General features: G+C 34.8%; 1 protein-coding gene across 6 annotated transcripts in view; it reads left to right on the plus strand.

The window, feature by feature from the left end:
- The window catches only part of LOC123260037 (dystrobrevin beta), an 822,761-nt gene that overhangs the window by 345,503 nt on the left and 460,798 nt on the right, over positions 1-16,460 (plus strand). The window lies entirely within an intron of this gene.

A 16,460-nucleotide genomic window follows, 5' to 3' on the forward strand; every position in this document is an offset into this window, starting at 1 on the left:
ACTTGATGCGCCAGCTATTACTAATCCGTAAACAAATACTTTATGGGTTATAAAGTAATATCACGTTGCTCTGTAAAATTTTTTAAATACTATTAGTGTGAAGCATAAAATAATTCGTTTGATAGAGTAGATGAATAAGTATGATTATGGGTATATATTTTAATTTCAATCTTTTCTTTTATACTTCTTGAGGCATTTTGGAGGGAAATCAGGTAGTGGTAGAGATAATTTCTTATTAGTAATTATTCTAAAAATAGGATCGACAAGGCTTTAGGTTATTCCTTTGGGTTGGTCGGAGGGATACCTATCGGTTTTCTAAGAATTGGAAAATGTATTAGAAATTAAATTTCTTCGGGCATGCCTTTAAAAGTTAAAGTTTTTCGGATATTACGCATTTCTATTTTGAGAGGTTTCGACTCGCTCTTAGAATTATTAGGAGAAGTGCTTACCGATAAATTGCTAGATGGAACATCATAGATGTGTGCATCAGGCTCTGTTAAAGTAACTTCGGTTTGGTTAGACAATTCAATTGGGGTGCTTTCAGCTATTTTCTTGAAATTAAAGCACAAAATATGAATAATAATGATAAAAATAATTAAAAATATACCCAAAATAAGGTAGAATGTGCCACGATTTGGGTGGTTATGAATTGACACATTTTGAGTTTGAGATGGGACGTCGTTTAGAGTAAAATCATATGATAATTGATTAAGAATATAAGGAATGTTATTTGTTGCTTTAAATTCTATTTCGCAGATGTTAGGTAGAATCTAAATTAAATCTAACTCGTAAGTTGATTGTGTTGTATAGACCCCGGTTTTACTAGAAAATCCCATTAACTTAATATCGTTAACTGTTAATGAGTGAGAAGAATCGATTAATGTGAGGGTTGTTGAATGGGAAATATTTATTTTATCTACTATTTTATTAAGAGTAGTTTCTTGTAATTCAAGATTTGAAACAGAGTATAACCATCCGGTTGCTTTTTCCAATGGTTTCCAATACGGTTTAAAATTTTGATTTACCCTGATAATACACCGAGGGGGAAATTTGTCTTGTACTTGGGTAGACAATAGATCTATCTCACAAATGGGGTCAGTGGTATTTTCAAAGAATATAAAATTCGGCTTGCATACTAAGTAGTCCTTAAAATTGTAACAATGTTTTAATTCATCACGGGTTATTGGAGAATACCATTTAGAAGACATTAATAAATAATCGGAACTAGGTTGTACGTAAGCAGACATTGTTTTGTTTTTGCATTTTTGTGGGACTGGATAAGGGTGACCTTTCAACAAGCTAAATTGAACAGAGTCTAAAAGAGGAACTTTTATAGTGAAGAACAAGAAATTCTTAAAAAGGTCAAATTTAATTCCGACTTTTCCTAAATAAACATCTTCTGGATCAATTATAAGGTTACAACTGGTGCAATTTGTTCGGAATTCTTTTAGGGCTTGTGAAAGTATTTGAGGACTAAGAACTCGAGGACTCAATTTCCCCGACATAGCATAAATTACGGTTTCTATTACGTTTTTGGCATGATCAAGGTACTGAGAAAAGTATTCTCTTATATGAATGCTCCATTCATTCAAGTAATTAAAATATATTATAGGTGATGGATTTGTTTGATTCAAGAAATTGGTAATACTCTTTACTAATTTGTTATATCTATCCTGGGACTTAAATAAACGAGCTTGTTCGAAGAATAATTCGGCATCAACGATTTGACTATATCTATAAATATGAGTATGTATATTGTATATGGTTGGAAAAATGTTACTTAAATCAATGATATATCTACGAAATGTAACTTCTTTATCAGAATTTATGGGTGTTTCTTGATTATTATCGGCATGCATTAAGTGGTTTAACTCGGTTAATTTTAAATTTATTTGTTGGATAAAATGGTTATAGAGATTTAATTCGATATATTGACGACAAATTGATATATTGATATATGCTTGGCATTGTAGATCAACCGAATCTATTTGTAAATTTGAAATTGTTGGTCTTTTAAGTTCAAGATCAGTTAAGTTAAAAAGTGCTACTAATTTCCAATTGTTTTTGGTGAGTCGGACATCTTACAAATATTCGAAATAAATACCGGTTTTGTGAGCAAATGATGTATACTTGACCGTGTCCCCTTTTATTCCCCTCACGTAGATTAAAAAGGTGAACCCGAAAAAGATTATTCCCAGAAATAGTTTCCTCATCTTTTCTGTAAAACAAACAATTTTTTAATCACTATCAGTTTCTTCGTTGGGATTGATTCTTGAATAAATCAACCGATTCGGATGTATTACTTTAGATTTTTGATTATACTGAATTCTTACATTACCGTCGGGCATTATTTCAGTGACCTCATATGGTCCTTCATACGGATTACCTAATTTACCCTTTTTCTTACCGCTTACTAAGAAAACGAAATCTCCTACTTGAAAGTTTACTGGGTGCGCCGTTTTATCGTAACGCTGTTTTGATTTTTCTTTAGCTATAATTAAATTGTTTCTCGCGATTTCTTGAATTTCATAAATTTTAGTAGTTAATTCAATTAAATAGTCTTCATATGTACGTAATTCATCTTCATTATTACAAACGCTAGCTGGTAACCGTGCCGGCCTACCAAATACTAATTGAAAGGGTTGATATCTAGTTCCTTCATGAACACTAGTGTTATACGAAAATGTAGCTAATTCTAACCATTCGTCCCAATGTTCTTCCTCATTGGAGAATTGTTTTAAATATTCTACGAGTGAATGGTGCGATCTTTCAATATATCCATTAGATTGAGGGTGAAAAGCAGTAGTTCGATATTGTTTAATTTTAAATATTTTCGCGAAATTTTTCATTAATTCACTAACAAAATTAGATCCCTGATCTGTTAAAACCGATTTAGGTGTACCGTAAACGCAAATAACTCGCTTTACTAAAGCACGCGCAATATCTTCAGAAGTAGTTCGTCGCAAAGGAATTGCGATAACTAATTTAGTTAATAGATCCTGTACAGTTAAAATATGAGTATATCCATTTCTCGTTCGTGTTAATGGTCCTACGATATCCATCGCGATTTTATCAAACGCAGCTTCAGGAGTATCTGTATTCTGCATCGGTTGTTTAGTTTTAATACGCTTTAATTTAAACAATTGACAAAAATAACGTAAACGTATGCGGTTATACGTTTTTGTTACCCCTTTATGACCGCCTATAGCTGATGAATGAGCTTCTTCTATTACCTGCTTACGTTGTTCTTTCGGCACGTAAGTTACTATTCCTAGACATACTACCAGTGTAGTATTGATTTTAGAAAAACATTCCCCTAACATTGTTGATATACGAGTCCAGGGGATACCGTTTACGCTACTAGACTTAGCTATTGATATTGTCCGTAAGTTAAGTCTGGTCAAGGTGCGTGTCAATGTCCTGACAACCCAACTTAAAGATTCCCCTTTACTAACTATTATAGCTACATGGTGTCTGCTACCTATTCTCGTTATAGCTATACTACCTGCTTGTAAATTCTTAAATTTAGGCAGTAATGATCTTTCTTCTAATTTCGTCGCTCCGCTATCAACCGGTTGACCATACTCATCCAGAAAATACAAATAATTGTTTTTCTGCATAAATATTTGGTCTCTGGTTTCAACAATTTTTCTTGCTCGTCCTGATCTATTAGCCTTCACATCTTCTTGGTCCTCATTTTCTTCAACTTCGCTATGTAATCCATCTTCCCTTTCGTTTACACGTCTGTCAATAAATGGTGGTACTCGTACTCGTCTTCCAATCGTTTTGCTATCAGAGTCATCCGAAAACATACTCATGGATTCACCTGAGATTTCTAGGTCTGTTAAACGTTCTTCATGCGGTCGTCGTTGTAAACGAGGCGTTGTTACTGGAGTATATAGTTGTGTCCGTTTGGGTGTTTTCCTAATATCCGATCTTTCAGCTGCCGATGATTCACCACTTGACTCTATACTGCTTGCTGATCTTGATGACGATGACTTTTTTACTTTACTGAATTGGTTTCTTTTGAAAGATGGTAATTTATCGAAAACTCTTCTCATCACTCCTTTAGATGTACTGGGTAGAGATATGTCGTCTGCTTTGATCTTGCTTCTTAAACGATGAGCTATAGGTGAACCTTGTAATTTCTTATCTGCTGGCTCTTCCTTCTTCTTTTGACTATTCTTTTTCTCTGGCTTCTTCTGTTGCTTGGATTGTTTTTCTTCTGCTTCTCGTTCCGCTATTTCTTGACGAAATTTTGCAGCTTGAGCTCGTGTAATTGGAAAAATGTAATTCTCGCTGTTCGCTATTTCTTTTTCTTCATTGTCCGGCATATTAGGGGGATTACGAGATAGTGCGTCGGCATTTACGTTTGTTTTACCGGCTTTATAAATTACTTCGAATTGATATTCTTCTAACTTTAAACGCCATCGCGTGAGTCTAGATGTAGGGTCTTTCGCGTTACACATCCATACTAATGGTTTGTGATCGGTCACTAGTTTAAATGGTCGTCCATATAAATATGGGCGGAATTGTGATACTGAATGTAAAATAGCTAAAGCTTCTTTTTCATATGTACTATATTTCTTTTCATTATCGTTTAAAACAAGCGATGTATATGCTACTGGTCTATCTTTTCCTAGAGGACCTTGACTCAATATTCCTGCTATTGCGACTCCCGACGCGTCTGTCGTTACAATAAACGGTTGAGACATATCGGGATATTGTAATACAGGTTCTTCGCATAATTTATTACGTAATATTTCAAATGCCTTTTGTTGCTCTGGACCCCATTCAAAAACTATCGTCTTTTTCAATAAATTTTTTAAAGGTTTAGCAGTTTGAGAAAATTTATGAATAAATTTACGGTAATATCCTACCAATCCTAGAAATTGTCAAATATTTTTCATGTTTTGTGGTTTTGGAAAATTTTTAACTGCTTCGATTTTTCTCGGATCAGGCCTTATGCCGTCAGTGGAAATAATATGACCTAGATACGCGACTTCTGTTCGCAAAAATTCGCATTTATCCGGCTGTAGTTTAAGTCCTGCTTCGCGAAGTCGTTGCGCGACTCGTTCGAGTTTAACTTCATGTTCTTCAAGTGATTTCGCAAAAATAATTATATCGTCGAGATACACTAGAATATCGATTCCCTGTAAACCTAATAATACAATGTTCATCAAACGTTGAAATGTTGCAGGAGCATTTTTTAATCCGAAAGGCATTCGTACAAATTCATAATGACCTAAGGGGGTGGAGAAAGCGGTTTTATGTCTGTCCTTCGGACTTACTTTAATTTGATGATAACCTGACTTGAGGTCTAATGTTGTAAAGTATATCGCCCCTCCTAATTGGTCTAATATGTCGGTAATTAAAGGTAATGGATATGCGTCTGTAATTGTCTTTTCATTTAACATTCTATAATCTAAAACCATACGCCATTGTTTTTGTCCCTGAGAATTATCCTTCTTCGGGACTATCCATACAGGCGTGTTATATGGTGATTTAGAATGTACAACGATACCGTCTCGTAATAAGTCTTGTGTTTGTTCTTCGATTTTATCTTTTAACATAGGAGGATAACGATACTGTCTCACGTTAATGGGTATGTCATCTACAGTATCGATTTTATGCTCTAGTACGTCTGTACAACCCATCTTATCTCCATCTAAATAATATAAATCATGGTTTTTAATAATATGTTTTTCAAGGTAACTTTTACCTTCTTCATTTAAATGTTCTGTACGCAACGAATTCCAAATTTCCGAAATACGTTCTTGTATATTATCCGACAATGTATGTATATTAAAAATTTTCGAAGTTTTAGATTTTTTTGATTTTAATTTCCGTTTATTTTCTCTTTCGCAAGAACTATAAGATTCAGTGGAACTAGTAGAATTATAATTTTCACATGAACTAGTAGAATGAATATTTTTACGCGAATTATTATTTTTATTCGAATTTGAATTTTCGTATGATTTAGTAGAATTTGAATTTTCATTAGACTTAATATAATTTCTCGATTCATATTTTATTTCGTAAGGTTCAAGAAAAACTTTCGGTATAGCGATGTCTACAGTGACATCGGTAGAATTTATCACATATAAATACGCTTTACCGTTTTCATTTTTAACTAATGCTTCACCAATAAAAATTTTATTCTTCTTCTTCTCGTCATTTACGAACAACCGTGGGACATACCCCGTATCTACTTTAGGGTTAGCTACACGCACATACATTCCTGCCTTTGTGCGTGACGGGATAGTAATTGTTTCTTCATGTACAAAGTTAATTTTTTTACCTTTCCACATGAGACAATTTTTAGAATATAGGACATCTATATTATTACTAATTAAAAAGTCCGACCCTAAAATTCCTTCCCTTATTATGGGAAAGTCATTCGATACTATATGGAATACCACTGGGACACCGTGAAATGTAGTATTGATTTTCCCTAATGTAGCGACATGTTCTGTCGTTATACCTTTTAATTTTACTATTTCATCTTTATCGATCCACGTTTCTGAATTTAATGCACCAATTTTTATTAAATTTATTTCGCAACCGGTGTCAATCATAACTATTGCAGAATTTTTAAAGCTAGGTGTATCGATTCTTATTGTAGGAGCTTGACATTTTTGTTTTAATTCGATAGAGGCGACTGAAACAATTCTCCTAACGTTTCCGATTCTTCTATTGTTTCTGATTCCGTATCTGCGTTCTGTATGTGCAAAATTGGACGTTCGTTTTGAGCTTCCCTCGATACGCCGCTCGGGGAAGTGGTGGGAAGTTTCCCTGATACGTATTTCTAGGACTTTGATCGATGTTTGGTACCTGCTGATCATCCGCGAATCTTACCGGTCCTTTATTTCGATCATTAAAATTATTAGGATTGCTAAAATTACTTGGGTTGTTTCGATTATTAGAATTGTTTGAGTGAGGTTGGGAACTTTCGCGTGAAAAGTTATTACGATTATAATTATTAGGAGGTTGAAAATTTCGATAGTTTGAATTTTGAAATTTTGCGCGATTGTAATTTTCGGGTGGTTGAAAATTTCGGTAATTTGGGTTTTGAAAATTTGGACGATTATAATTATTATTCTGTTGAAATCTAGGTTAATTAAAATTTGGATTTCGTTGATAATTTGGTTGATTTGAACGGTTATAGGAATTCTGCGTATTTAAATAATATGGTTGGCGATTCAAAATTGCTGGATTTAAAGGTTGAAAATTTTCTGAATTATTTGGACGTTGATATCTAATATTGTTATTATATTGCCTTTTTTGGCATTCTTCAATAGTATGACCCGGATTTTTGCAATATCTACACATTTTATCGTAGTACCGAGAGTTTAAGTTTCTATTATTATTATTTTTTTGTGGGCAATTTGTTGTCGAATGTCCATTTTCGCGACAAAATTCGCATTTTAACGGTTGATCTTGAATTACATTTATATCTCTTGTATTTCGTGGGTTTCTGTCAAAACTATACGTTTCCGTCGATCGATTATACTTATGAGGCATTTTTCCACGTAACGCGTTTTTTGCTTCTAACTGTCTTTCGATGTGAATTGCTTCGTGAACCGTGTCCATAAAATTTTTATTTCTAGAAATTCTCTGCTCAATTTCTGGTTTTAAGCCTTGAATTAAAGAATTTTTAATTTCTATGTTATATACTTCTCTGAACGCAAGAGGCATATCTCTTTTTTCTTGAGCTTTATAGGCGTCAAGAATTCTGTTGCCTAATTCGCGGGCACGATTTGTGTAATTTACTGCGTTTTCATCATCCCTTTGAAAAATTCTACCTAGTTCTCCTAACAACTGAAGGTATGTTTTAGAAGGTGCATATAAGTTTTTTAAGAAGGTTATAAATTGTTCAACATTCGCGAATTCTGTGGAAAGAATTGTCCGTCGGGCTTGTCCACGTAGTTTATTTCGTAAAACTCTAACTAAACTTAGCTCGTCCTCAGGGGGTATCATTGCTTTTGCTTCGCGACAGCCTTCGACAAAATAAGAGAATGGAATATTTTGACCGTCAAAAATAGGTACAGCTTCGATAGCATATTTAATTGATACCGGAACGGCATATGGTCGTCTCACGTCGGCGACTTGTTTGGGTAGATTTGCCACTCGATCGTCTTCGTTATCTGGATTTGGCGGAACTGGTGGAATTAGTGGATTTGCTGGGTCATTTTGATGGTCTGCTCCGTTTTGACCGTTTTGACCGAATATTTTGTTGCTTCGATTAAAAACGTTTGGAATTATTTGATTTTGATTTCTGTGTTCCGGATTTTCTAAGTCCTCGAATTTTGCGTCGGATAAATTTGCTAAATCGGGGTTTAATTTTTGAACTACGATACTGTCTATTGGATTTTCTGGAGGTCGATATCGTGGTAATATTGGAGTACGAAGTATTGATTGACCTACGGGTGGAGAAATAACAACTTTAGGGTTTAATTTCCCTCTACCAGGAGATGGAGTTTCCATACCAGAGAGATCGTCACGGGCATTATTTTTCTATTGAATCCCACTTCTGACACCAAAAATTTTATTTGTGTTACGTCCTGGGACGACACAAATGTAATCAACTGCTTGTTTTTACGGTCAGACAACTAAATGCCTTTACCCTGGGAGTGGCAGTCACACTTATTGACAGATCTCTTTGATTTAGAAACTTATTGACTAATTAACACTAAGGGATGACCATCAGAACCGGTTGGAAAAAGGAAAAGAGGAGAAAATGAAATATTAAAGAAAGAAATTAAATATTTACTTACGATTTGAATAATATTAAATAGGTGTTTTATTTATAACTGGTACACTCAGGATGTTGTTACGGAACACTTCTCTACCGGGTTGTTACGATTGGAATTGGTCAGTGAGTAATTGCGTGAAGTTGAATTTTAGGTCGTCTTCGTTGTTGAAGGTGATGTCGCAACGAACTTGGCGTTGATTCGTCTAGAGGTTGGAGATGTTGAAACTGGAGAATGGAGGCGTTGAAACTGGAAGGTCCTCCGATGTTGAGTGCGCGAGACACTAAGTTGATTGTCAGCTTCAATGCTGAAGTTAATGAATGATGGAGTCTAATTCGATATTTACTCTGTTGTATTTAATTTTAATTTTCGAAATCGATGCTTGATTTCAGTAGAAATAAATAGATGTCGATTAGAAATTGAAATTTAGTTGATTGAAATCTTATTCAAGACAAAAGAGTTCCCGAAATTGTACTGCACTACACTTTGTTGAGAGCTTCCTCGTACTACTCTTCGTTGAGGGCCTCCTCGTAGTTTAAAAGCTCCTGACGCACTGGCACTGGCAGTCCGATGCTTACTTTTTATAATACTGCTAAGGGATGGATTTTATTCTGGAATATTCCTCAGGTGACACACTTTAGAATGGTGTGGGGTACCACTCCTGTGAATTCTGTAATTGTGTTCGTCTTGTTCGTGGGGGACCTTAAACGGAATACTACCGTCCACATTCGCATAGTTAAAGTCTTTATTCTTCTTTTTCCTGGAGTCCTGATTCCACGCGTACGAATACGGGGTGATATGTGGCACCCTTAACTTTAGCGTGAAGCTCCCTACTTTGTTTTCTGTCATCCTGTTCTCGTCAGTCGCGCAAACGTTGTTTCGACCTGTGTTTATTTATTTTCCGGCGCTCCTTTTAATCGGTTTCAACCCCTCTTCTTCTTTTATTTTCTTAAATCCTGATCCTTCTATTTTAATTGTCTTGCAGTAGGAATATTTTGTATTACTCATTAAATTGACCAAAGTTTCCATTGTAGCACCTGTTCTTCTTTTACTTTCTTAAACCCTGATCCTTCTATTTTAATTGTCTTGCAGTAGGAATGTTTTGTATTACTCATCAAATTGACCAAAGTTTCCACTCGTAACAGTCTGCTTGGCGAAAAGCTTCGAAAACGGCTTGTAAATAAACTAGATCTTCTTCTAAGGTGTTACTAATTATGATCCAATCATCAAGGTACGCGAAAATTTTTTCTTGGGCACCAGAAACGTATTGTCTTGCTTTTTGATATAGAATTTGCATAACTAAACAGAGAACTTTGTCAGTGAGTGCTTGATAAGTACTTGGGGCATTTATTAAACCGAAAGGCATCCGAACCCACTCGAATTGGCCTCTACCGTCGACGCAAAAGGCGGTATAGTGCCGACTATTTTCTTCAACTACGACTTGGTGAAACGCGTCACTGAGATCGATGAGTGAAATGACTAGCTAGCTCCACGGAGACCGGACAAAATTCGATGCATAATCGGTAACGGGTATGCTGATTGTTTAGTCTTTTTATTCAAGGCACGATAATCTATACACATGCGCTAGGTGTTATTTTTCTTAGCTACCATAACTGGTAAGCATGCCCAACTACTATTTAACGGTCGAATATAACCTTTTTCAAGCAGTTGGCCAACCTTTTCGTGTAATGCTTTCATTACTGGTTGACTACGTCAGTAGGGCTTGCAGCGAACTGGAATATCGTCTGTTACTTTGATTCGGTGTTGGACTAAGTCAGTAACTCCTAAGTTGACAGTTTTATTTTTCGCAAATTCTACCGCAAGGAAATCATTTAATTCAGATCGTTGGGATGATGTTAGTACATTTAGTGACTGTCTGTTTGTGTTATGATCTCTAGAGCGGAAATAATGTTTCACTTAGTTGTCGCCAAGTTGCCAAGTGGCTGCTTTAGATTCAACTCGAACATCTGCTCGTTGCCAGAAGTCTAGGCCAAGAATCATTGGTGTTGATAGCCCTGGGAGTACACTCAACCAGGTAAAGATTGCTAAACTGTCAAGTTCAATTCGAAAAGGTGCGCCGCCTTGTGTATAAGTATACGCGGAGTCAGCGAGAGTTACCCCGAAGGTGCTTGTGGGATCTGGCCCTAACTTTTGGAGTTCGCTACCTTGGATGAGCTTGTAAGCCTTGGCTGAAATGTAACTCCGTTCACTGCCACTGTCTAGTAATGCTTCGATTCGGTGAGATCCGATAGTTACTTCTGCAAGCATTCGGCTTACTCGTGTAAGAGGTGAATTTTTTGGTGACGTTTTCAAATTGATTCGCATTTGGGCTGTGTATGGGCATTAAATAGTCTGCTCTTTCATGATAGTCTGATTTTACTTTAAGGTCGGGATTATCATCTAATATTTCTGATTCTGAATCGTCTTCGTAATCTTCATATTGTTACGTCCTGAGAAACATTAAAATGATTTAAATACAAATTATAGTTCAATGACTATAATTTTGTTCGAGCGACCCTAGAAATAAAATATAACATTTTTATACATTAAATAGTACTTAAAATTATCGCTTTAGTGACGCCAGGGTCATTAAAGTGAAGACATACACAGGACTAAGACATTTTTCCCAGAAAAATACTTTAAAAAAAAATTAAATTTCAGTTTCACATTTATTTCAAAGGAAAGCCATAAAAATAGAATAAATAGGGCCTTATGTAAAAGGATAAGGGAAAAGTATCTTTAACATCTTGTGTAATTAGGCTAAAAGAAAAAAATAGTAGTTAGAGTGACGAATAGAAGAGAAACTTCTTTTCCAGATGGTTAAAATTTATTATTTCCGTTTGTACAAGGATTCTAAAATTTACTCAATAAGATAAGGTTTAAATAATTTGAAAATAATAAAATTTAAGTAAAAATTGGATGGAAATTGTCCCTTCTAGGACCCACAAGTTAGGACCCCCCAAAAAAACTAAAACTATGGGACTCTATGGAGAATAGCATCTAGTGCAGTACATTTTTCGACTCTGACTCAGACTCAGACTCATTTTTAATTTCTACCAGTGCAGGCATTCCCACTGTGTAAAGTATTCTTTTTCTTTCTTTTGCAAATAGTAATCACGTGTAAATCTCGAATCCAATATTTATCTCCAGAGATTATCCAAGTAATACAGGTATTGTAAAGTTCGTTACTTATCGATCTTAAAGCGTTAAAAATTATTTTCTTTATATATATATCGTGTCGAAACATTTGTCCTTATCAAACTTTATATTACGATCTTAATGTTTTTATCAATTTTTGTAATACGTTTTTACTTTTATTAATTTTTGCATTGCGCTCTTATTTTTATTAACTTTTGTAGTACGTATTTAACTGTACATTTATTTACTTGTTTTTATTTTACAATATATGTATTAACCGTAACCAAAGTCTTATTATTTCTAAAATTAAACCAGCTAAAATACTCCCGATCCCAATCTATAGATCTTAAATGATTTGGATTAAAATTAAATAATTTAAAAATTACGCTAAGACGTAACAATATTCTGAACCCGGAAGGTTTAAATTTAAAGGACTCGTGATTTGTTTCGATAATGTTAGGGTTTGTGGTTCTATGTCGTTTGTTATGGACTCCTGAAGGGTGTGAGTAGGAGAGTTTGATATCATAACTGCTTGTACTGTCTCGTCAGTGATATTAGTTTGCTCTACTGCAGATATATTGGCCTTGGTTGAGGTAGAGGGAGCCACCAGGGCACCTACTCGTTTTTTGGATTTGTGTTTCGCTCGAAGGGTGGCAAGCCTGCTCTAGCGCGAATCTCGTCATTGGTTCGGCCACAACAATTTTCTGCGATATGTCCGATACGTCCGCAACGGCCACAAGTAGTGGATGACGTCGCATTATTAGAAGTTGGTTGGAGTTTTTCCATAATAACTTGCACTATAGCCTGCATATCGGCAGTCATGAGTGCAGTAGGGCTAGTAGAATCCTTTTTTGAAGAAAAATGAGGATTTGGTGGACTAGTAATAGCATCAAGAATGGTCCGTTCGTCATTTTTCGGGACTGTTTCGGAGTTATCTAGAATTAGTGGGTCTGAGTCGGTAACGGCGTTTATCTTAGTACGTGGTTTCGAAGTATTATTACTGGACTGAGTTTTTGATTTATTATTAGCTGTTTGTTCAGTCCGATTACGTCGTCCTGCGTCTATTACCGATTTCCATGCACTAATGCGCTTATATAATAGGGAATAGGTGTTAATGGGCTCTTCAGCAAATTAAGATAAGAATTGAAAATTAAATTTTTGAATTATGATCCGAACTTGTCTATTTTCCGGAAGGGGTTCCTCTAGTTGAGCAAAAAAGAACTGCATACGATTGATAAAAGCTATTCCAAACTCTTAATCACCCTGCTGTAAAGAGAAAATCTCTTGTAACAGTGCCGCATCTGAATGATGTGTTTGCCAAATTTTGAAATGTTCTTTGAAAGTTTGCCAATTAATAAATAAATGGTCATTTTGGTAATACCATTCTAAAATATGGCCAGTTAAGGTGGTAGTAATTACTGATCTGAAATGGTCAATAGGGATGTCATTACTATCCATACGTTGTTCCATTACCGTGAGGAACTTCTTTGCATCTAATTTGACTGACGCATCACGTGGTGAAAAAGTAAAATTCCAAGACTTAGCTGTACGGCATATATCGTTGGGTCGTAACGTTGTGTTAGTGCTCTGCCACGACTGTGTGGGGACAGGCGCTGTAGAGTGTCTGGGAGCGATGTAAGTGTGTTGGTACGGTAACGTGTTCTGTTGCAGTCCATGTGGGACCGGGGTATAGAAGTATACCGGTGGCCTCGGTGGAGGGGCTGATATAGTCTGTGCAGGTGGGACTGTACTGTGTGGAAGTAATGTTGGTCGTGGTAGTGGAATAGGTGGCGGCGCGTACGATAAACGCGCAGCTCCGCTGAGCACCTGAGGCGGGGGGATAAAAGTATGGTGGTATACCCTCCGAAAGGGGTTGAGGTGCTGGTTGCGCGTTCGGCACTGGAAATAACTCACGGGGGTAAAAAGTGAAATTATTCCCGAATGAATCTACAGGAACATTACTGTTTACCGGGATGGTATTTGTATGTGACGTGGTACTTGTACATGTTGGTGGCAAGCCTTGTTGCGCTGCTCGCATGGCTTGAATTTCAGCGCGGAGCTGTTGGATAACTCCTTGCAATACTTGCGTAGAACTGTTTGCCGATTCAGATTCAGCTAAAGGTTGGATACCACTCACGTGGGCTGTGGAAACGTTGCCGGGGTCAACTGCTGGGTTAGTAGTACTATTCATGACGCGACTTTGGGGATTTTCCGGATGTAATAAGTCATCATTTGTAGGAGGAGAGAGTATCGGATATAAAGGGTCGAAATTATTTTGTTAAATCGCGTTTGATGTACTAGCTACAGGTGCAGGCGGACGTATTACTGGAGTGCGAGAAAGCATTTTGATTAATTTAATTTTATTATTAATATTATCAATTTACTAATTTTATTTAATTATCAAAATAAATTTCTAGAATGAATTTTTCAAATTACTATTTGATAGTTTTATTTTATAAAGCAAAATAAATAAGATAATTTTTTTAATTATTATCAGTAATGTTAAATTAAAAAAAGTATTAAATAATTTTATTTTAGGTAGTGTGAGAAATATATGAATAAATTTTTGATTTATTATCAGTAATACTAAGCCGGAGAATAATTAATAATTAATAATTAATAATTCCGAAAACTTAGGGGATAATAAAATAAAATAAAGTAATTTTAACGAAATAAATAAGTGTCGTAGACTGACTGATTCTCAGAAATGACGGTAACGATGAGTGCTTAGCACAATAGACCCGTATATGCAGGCATCGACTCTATGTTTATGCTATAATCCTCTACACTGCAGCGTAAACAATAGATCTAAGGCATACGACCCGGCACATAAAATAAAACAAATAATTTTTATTCCATTGGATATTATGAACTAAAGCAATTATCCCGAGAGTACGTCGCAGCTTATTTAACAACAAAAATATTAATAAATTATACATACGATAAATAAGTAATGAGGATTATTTTACAATTTTATAAATAATGACTAATGAATAATTAATAAATTAGTGAATGATGACTCATGAAGACGTTAGAGTTCTTATATTTACAGGATTATCGGCATAATGCCGAATTTTTCATGAGATTAAATAATTTTCAAATTTCTGAAATACAATAATTTTTCGATAGATTTTATATGATTAATCATCTTTCCTTTGCAGATTTTCGAAATGAATTGGAATTTTATCAAACAATTTACAAATTTTAGAAATTAATTAATTTTAATTGATTTTATATCAATTTTTGCACGAAATACGTTACTCGCATGAGAGCTGGATCCCTGTTCGAGCGTTATTGAGACATGAGAATTTTTCTTTAATATAAAAATTTCATTTATCAATTCACCGAAACCTCGCGGATAAGAATTTAGTCAATTGATTCTCTATATTTATTTATTAGGACCACCAACTCTCGGAAATCCGCTTCCTTACGGATGACGTATTTAGTTTTTTAGAAGTTTAGAATGAATAGAACGTTATAGAAAGAGTACGTAGTCTGATAGGAAGTCTCACGTATGCCAGTAAATATTCTTTGATTACTTTCAATATATAGCGATGATAGTTTTATAAGATTCTGGATAGCACTGCAGCTCGTGAGGTATCAGTTTGTCCCTTAATATTATTCGTCCTTCAAAGAACGTATAGGTGAAATGATCGTAGTAAGTAGGTAGATTTACAGTAATGATGATGCACAATTTATAACAAAATAACTATTTTATTCCACACACTAATAATTTACTTATTATTTCTCGAGTGTAATAAATGCTTGAACAATTAATTATAATAGTAGAACTTAAATTAAACAGTAATAAATTTTTAAGAATATAATAAAACGTTATAATTTGCTTAATTAGTAATTAATAAATAGTAGTATAGAGAGTTATAAAGTTAGCGTGATTGCTAGTTTGGGGTTGGATCGAAGTCTGATTAATATTTTTGGTGTTGTCGCGTGGGCCGTTTATCCCCACTCTTTTCGAGACTCTACCGCCAAAAATTAAGAAAATTAACCCAATGTCGGTAACGAGGGTTTTCAGACAGTCAGTTGAGGGCTGAGAAAAAAAGACAATTTGCATCGTCTAATATATTTATATATATATATATATATATATATATATATATATATATATATATATATATATATATATATATATATATATATATATATATCTGACTCGACGATCGGTGTTTAGTTATTGTTATTACTCTCATACGAATAACAATTTGTTAATAAAGAGCAATTATACTCCAATTCAAATTGGGATAATACTACTTAACGGCGTAGTTAGAACTAAAAATGCGTTACGTAGACCATTAGAGGTAAAGTTAAAAACACAATGCACCTGAATGGTACTTGTCTGTTACGACAACTGTAAAGAAAATCTGAACAAAAACCGTTTCACTGTGAAAAAAATCGCGCCAAATCCACGTTCATAAGACTATTAAGAAAAAAAAATTTGTTTTTTTCTTTACAAAAAGATATAAACTAAAAAAATCCAAAAATCCAAGTAACCAATATGATTGTTTATAATTTTCGGAAAGTAAAAAAAATTTTGTTGTAAATTTAAAAATT

Source organism: Cotesia glomerata, linkage group LG2 (assembly GCF_020080835.1).
Source record: "Cotesia glomerata isolate CgM1 linkage group LG2, MPM_Cglom_v2.3, whole genome shotgun sequence".
NCBI lineage: Eukaryota > Metazoa > Arthropoda > Insecta > Hymenoptera > Braconidae > Cotesia > Cotesia glomerata.